Consider the following 6,566-nt stretch of genomic DNA (forward strand, 5'->3'; position numbering starts at 1 on the left):
CGATATTGAAAAAAAAAAAAAGGGAGAGAAAAACAGAGGAAAAGAAAAAAAGAAAGAAACACGCGACCGGCATCCTTGTAAAAGCGCCTTGGATAAACGACTCGTCCGGTAAAGGCGACTCGCGCCGCAACGACAATTTCGTACAGAATAAAAAGAAGAGGAAAGGAAGAAACAAGAAAAAGATATCCGATTTATTTTGCTACGCGTGCGGAATTATGCGACACACAAACGCCGAGATATGTTTATCCTCGCGCGAAAACTACGACACGGTACTTACTCAACGACGCTAATAACAGGGAGATTTTTCTTAATAAATAAAAAGAACTTATTGCCAAGTTGCTATTGCTGTTAGTCGCGGCTCGGCGCACCTCCTGCACCTCCGCTTGCGACGGACGTGCAAATTACTTCCCGTCCCCGGCCCCAAACTCCCGCCTCTGTCGATTTACACGACATTAATCGCTGTCGCGGAACAATAACAACGGGCGTAATTGGTGGCGTAAAGTATACACTAAAATTGGTCGTCTTTTTAAATTAATTTTCATTACTCGCCTCTCAAGTTCCTCCTACGCTTTTTCATCAGTGTCAATTACCTGAAACCGTGCTGTAATTTGCTTTTTATCTTTTTTACGTCTGGAGAGGGGGAGAGAGAGAGAGAGAGAGAGAGAAGAGTGAAGAAGAGAGCCAAATTTAATTTACCGCGATTACGGTTAATCGACGTTGATAAAATCAGCTCCCTCTGTTTCTCTCTCTCTCTCTCTCTCTCTCTCTCTCTCTCTCTCCATTTCGACCAGGACTGAGGAGCGAACGGGAAAAGTCCAAACGACGAGCGAGTTTCGTCGGGAACGTGTAATCGGGATGGTGCGTGGCTGGAGAACAACGGGCAAGGGGAAATACATTTGTCTCGCGCGCACGCGTTCCTGACGGAGGCTAATTTTTGCACGGTTTGATTTATTCCGCGAAAGAAATAGTAACTCGCACGCGGCCGGTCTCGGCACGTAACGGCGAGTCGCGTGACTGTGGCGAATTCATTTTCTTCGCGCATGCAAGATTCCGGATGATTAAAGTAGCCGCTGGTTTAGCGACTACGATATGATACGTCGGGGCGAGCGGGGGGACGGCTGGTCGGCTGCCCAAACCCCCCCCCCTCCCCCACACTCAACTCCGATAAACTAAACTTTCTCTCAGCTACAAAAAAGCTGTTAAGCGCTGGAATTCCCCTATAGTTAACCAATCTGCCGAACGAAGCGAGAGAAAATTAACCCTCGCTAATTTCATTAAGCGACCTTGCAGCGGCGTAAAGTCCTCGCGCGTGATCCTCCACCGAGAATTACTTCCCATCCTTCCTTCGCCCGTCACGGCGATCGTTGATCGTCATTACCTACTCTTTTTTTCTCATCCCTGCAATATGTCGCCAGCAAACAAAAAAAATCACAGAAAAACACCTAACGCGATGTAAAGCGAATCGGTTTCACCGCGGCGCGCCGTAAGAATTCCAAGCCTCCCGAGACCTCAATTCTCTCGACAAGCAGCCGGCGGAGAGGAGGGAACGATCTCGCGAGTCGCCGCGTCGCGAAACTTCCCGCGGCATCATCGACGAGGACACTGAGGAGGTTCTCGAGGGAGGGAGCTCGAGGAAGGAGCGGAAAATCGCAGAGCGCTTTCCCGATCCGCTGCGTGCCATCGCGCCTGCTGCTGGTAGCTTCTCGCACCACCACCATCACTGTTTCCTCCCCCCCATCGTCGATCCACGAGAGCTCCCTCTTCGACGGTTAATCGGCGATCGGCGACGGCGACGGCGGTCCAGGTGCGCGGGGGATAGCCTCCGCTCTCCGTGGCGATCCTGCGCGGTCGCCGTCGCGGAGGCCTCTTCCTCCAGCGTGACCGCAGTCGGCACCGGCGCGATTGCGGGATCCTTATTGCGGCGGGCGAACGCAGGGAACACCGATAAACATGCGCCGAGCGTGCGAGCGATAGGGCGTAGGGCCGCGCGCACACCGCTGGCCTAGTCGAAGCACCACCACGTGCCACCGCTCTGCTCCGCTCCGTTTCGCTAGACGTATAATCGATAGTGCAGCGCGCGCGGTGCGACCACCGGCGGTCAATCAACCCGCGCGTTCGGGGCCGACCGGATGATGCGCTTAACGCGAGCAAGGAGCAGGCAACGTGTCGCGGAAACGCGGTCATCGTCTGCGCTGCCGTCGTCGTCGTCGTCGTCGTCGTCGTCGTCGTCGTCGTCGTCGTGAGTCGCAAGTCCGTCCGGTATGACGGACGAGCGTCCGTTCGTCTTCCGCGTCGTCTTGTCGTCCTCCTCCTCGTCTTCGTCTTCGTCTTTGCTGTCGTCGTCGTCGTCGTCGTCGTCGTCGTCGTCGTCATCGTCGTCGAGCTACCTGCCGTAAGTCACTCTCGTAGAGAACGCCGGCTCGAGACTCACTTTTCGCGAGATCCTTTTCCTTTCCCTTCCCCGATATCTCGTCCCGGTCAAGTGATCACGATCACAATCGATCGACGACGCGCTGCGTCTCGATAGATCCTTCGAGAGGGACTCTCGGCGAGCGAGGGAGGGTCTCCCTCCTCCACGGCTTTCGCTGTCGCGTACAGCGTCTGCTCGATCGCGCGGATTCTTTCGATCGTCGCCGATTATACAGCGTTTGTATCGCGAGGCTTTCGCTGATCCTCGAGCGGGTGCTCAGGTGCTTCCGTATAAACGGAACGGCTTGCTCGGTGAATTCCGCGGGGACTAAGCGCGGTGTCGCATCGCTGGTCCTCGTTAAAGCGCGCGGACAAGACACACTCGGCCGCGTTGTTCCGGCCGCGCGATCTTCCGCTGAAAGTCGAGCCGGTGAAGAAATCGTCGGGATGAATCGCGGGAGTAAGCCGCAGGTGCAAGCCGGAGCGAGCCGTCGTTCCTCGGCTGACACCTGAGCGTTCCGACGATCGGCGTCAGCCGATCAGGTGACGCGCTCGTGTCGCGCGAGTCGAAGACGCGTCGTGATCAGCGCGAACAGAGCGACGTGAGACAAGCACGCGCTTCTGAGAGCGGGGCGGGTATCAATCGAAACAGTCGGCTATTAATAACAGTTTCGATAGTCCGCGTCATAATCAATCGCCGGCGATATTGCAGAGCGGCGCAGCGGCGTCCGCGTCCGCGTCCTTCCGCGTGTTTCGCGGCGAGGCGAGGCGAGGCGAGGCGAGGCGAGGCGACTCCATTTTCCCCACCGTCGCTTTTCTTTTCCATTTTAATTCACTTTCCGACCGTGCGGCACAACTCGGGCCCGGCAAATTGAATAACACACATCGAGCAGCAGTTGGCCCAGAGAGCGAGCCGGCCGCAGGTCGCATTACGCCGGTGCGCCGTGCAATTAAAGGGAAAGAGTGCAGTCTCATCAAGTTACCCAACTAAGCAGCGAGACGGGGTAACCGCGATTCGCGCGACGCATCCAAGCGTTCGTCGATCGACACGCACGTATTCGCGCGGCTACCTGTTATCCGCAAATTATCAGCAAAGCTCAGCGAATGGCAGTGCGATTAAACAACCGCGCCGCCTATTAATTGCGCCGAGACGTAGTTGCCGCGATCTTTCGTAGCTGCACAGTGGAAAGAATTCTAGTCGGGAGCTAAGCTTCTTCCAGCAAGTGCTGCTATTGTTAACAAGCGGGTGTTGCTCCGATCGGTGGTGATAATCTCGCACGCGCGCAAGATTGCCGCTGCAATCTTTTGGGTTTTAGGAGCAACAACAAGCTGGCACCGCAAGTTGGCACTGCTTGCGAGTGTAATTTTAATGGCACTCATCAGGCATTGCTTTCTTTCAGCTTTTTTTCAGTCGCGCGACTTCCGCGGGTATCGACACAGCACGCGCCGCCGCGGCGTTTCTCCTCCTTCCCCCCCGCTCTTCAGGTCTTCCTCCCTCGTTAATGGCGTTAATAATACCCCCGTTTAACATCGATCGCCAAATCGCCGCGAGTCCTGCTCGCTCGAGTCGTGTAACTGAAGCGGCGCAACGACGCACATTTTCACACATTCGAAATCATCACATTTTCGCCGGCTCCTCAGATATTTCATTCCCGAGAGAATCGATACCGCAAACGCCTCGATAACATCCCCGGCAACGGGATTACGCGAGTCCGTATAATTAACAAGATACGACTCTCATCGACCGAATATTCCGGTTCACACATCTTGGCCGCGTTTCTTTCCCTCAAACTCGGATTGATTTTACTTCATGGACAGGCAATGTTACGTATAAAAGCGGAGCTCGGAACATTTCCCGACTGAAATTATTCGCAACAAGTATAAGTATAAGACTGACCGATTAACAGATCGATTAACGACCATCGATTTTGACCATCGAGCAGACATTTTTTGCCGGAACGAACAAGAGAGATTCCCTTCGCGCCAGAGCGCGGTTCAGCGCGTTTCTTGTCGATTCCAGCCGGTCCGTTGTCCGCTCGATGACTAGCTCTCACTGGCCAATTTCATCGTCGTTTCGCGCGTTCCTTCCCGAATAGTTTCATATTCGTTCACACGAGCGAGTGGAACGCGCGCAGAAAGCGCGTTTCGCCACGAATTTTCGAGCGTACTCCCGGGGCGACCCTGGGGGGGGGCACGTCGCCCCGAGCTGGACGTCGATAATTATCCGGGGGTGATGGGGTCACGGGTCGCCAATTTTTCGACGCATCGGGCGGCGGATGAAAACAGCGCTGTCCGATGTAGGACAGAATCGTCGCGGGGTGAACGGCACAGACCCCCTGCTTAGAGACATCGCGCATCTGCGCAAACGTCGCCTGCGAGGCTCAATAATTCGCCGAGGTAATCGCGGATCGGCCGATCCTCGCGCCGCTCGTGGAATCGACCTCCGCCTTCGCGGAGCGAATTGCGCACTTCTTCCGCGACCTTGTGTCATTGTTCACGCTGATTCATTTCCGGACGATTAATCGCGCGCGCGCGCGCGCGAGACGAAAACGCGCCCTGAATTACACGTATTGAATTCCCTGTCAACAGGGAAAGTACACGTGTATACAAACTCGGTGTTGAAAGTCGAGATATCCGAATTGAACAGCCAGTTCATGTTTCAAGTCACCTACGTGTCCTTCCTACCTACCTAGAACCGCTATCATAATCGCTCTTTAACGGCCTGCTCTCCCCTCCCTCCTCCCCTCTCAACTGTCTCTCTCTTGCCGCGTTATTTGTTATTCATCTGTTTTTCTCGGCCGTGAGTTCGGCGTTTCACGGAGGAAGACGCACGCGAAGGCGCGCGTCGCGGAATATCTTATTCTATTCCACTCCGATTCATCATCTCGGACGTCGGTCGTCTATTAATTTCGGGGGCCGCACTACGGTGGCTCTCCTCTCTCTCTCTCTCTCTCTCTCTCTAATCCATTCAATCTATTCTATTAAATCCATATATTCTCCCCTCCCCTTCCCAAAAGGACGAAGCGGGCCCGAGTCGGTCGCGCTCATCGATCGCGGCTCGCGCGTAAACTTTCTTCTCCTCTTCGCTGAGATGCATCCCCTCTGATCGCCTCCGAAAGTCGGTAAGATAAGCGGGAGCGAAGTCATTCCTCGCGCGTGTGTCGCATCCTCGCGCGGAGTTAATTCCGAGATAATTGGGTATTTTGGCGGAAAATGTTCCCGTAAACAAGCCGCTATCGAGACGAAGAAAGGAAGCCGGGAAGAAGGAGCGATCGCGCTCTTCCACGCGAGTGGAAGAGACGCTACGAGTGGAAGACTCGCAGCGAGAAGAAGGGGGGGGGGCGCGTGGAAACGAGTTTCCCGCGACTATCGAAGGAGATATATTAAGCTCGCGTATTCTCGATGAAAGGAGCCGATCGCTCGCGTTCAGCGCGCGTGTCTCATCAGCTGCTTAATTAGCCGGTCGATCGCCTCGCGTAGCGTAAAGCTTGGTCGGCGTATGCAGCGACAAAAGAGGGAATAAGGGGACGCGAAAGGAACATCGGCGACGAGCTATCGATCGACGGATAATTATACGCGGTCGATGTTAAGATTTCCCTCCGGAGACATTGTGATACTTAATAACGGCGATTACGCGCGCCGCGGCCGTCCTTCTCCGCGCGGAAAGCTGCGAGCGACTGCGTGTCGCGTCGCGGCGCGGCGGGGCTGCGACGATAAAATTCACGGCTGTGAAATTCCGAGCGGGCGACGAAATTTCGATCTCGCCACGGCGCGGCGGCGGAAATATAGACAACGCAAGTTCCGCCTGACAAAAGCCGACGATCGCCCGCAAAGCCGCGGGCCGGCGTTTTTTCGCGCCGCGCCGGTCGCTGCGGTTTCCTTACGATTTTATCCACTTAGCCCTTAGACTCGGTCCTCCGCGCGCGCTGGCGCCCAACTCTTTGCATGCAACTATCGACGAGAAATCCGCCACTGAGAATGCCATCCATCCTCCTGCCGCGTTTATACGCGGAAAATATCGCGCGCAAGGGGGGAGATGAATGCGCGTTCATGCGCGCGCGCGCGCGCGGATGTTTTCAGCGACTTTAGCGAGAGCTTTGTGAAATATAAAGGGGACGGGACGCCCTGCATTCGCGGGCAAAATCCAGCGCGAGACA

This window comes from Harpegnathos saltator, unplaced genomic scaffold (assembly GCF_003227715.2).
Source record: "Harpegnathos saltator strain DR-91 unplaced genomic scaffold, Hsal_v8.6 scaffold657, whole genome shotgun sequence".
NCBI classification, from domain to species: Eukaryota; Metazoa; Arthropoda; class Insecta; order Hymenoptera; family Formicidae; genus Harpegnathos; species Harpegnathos saltator.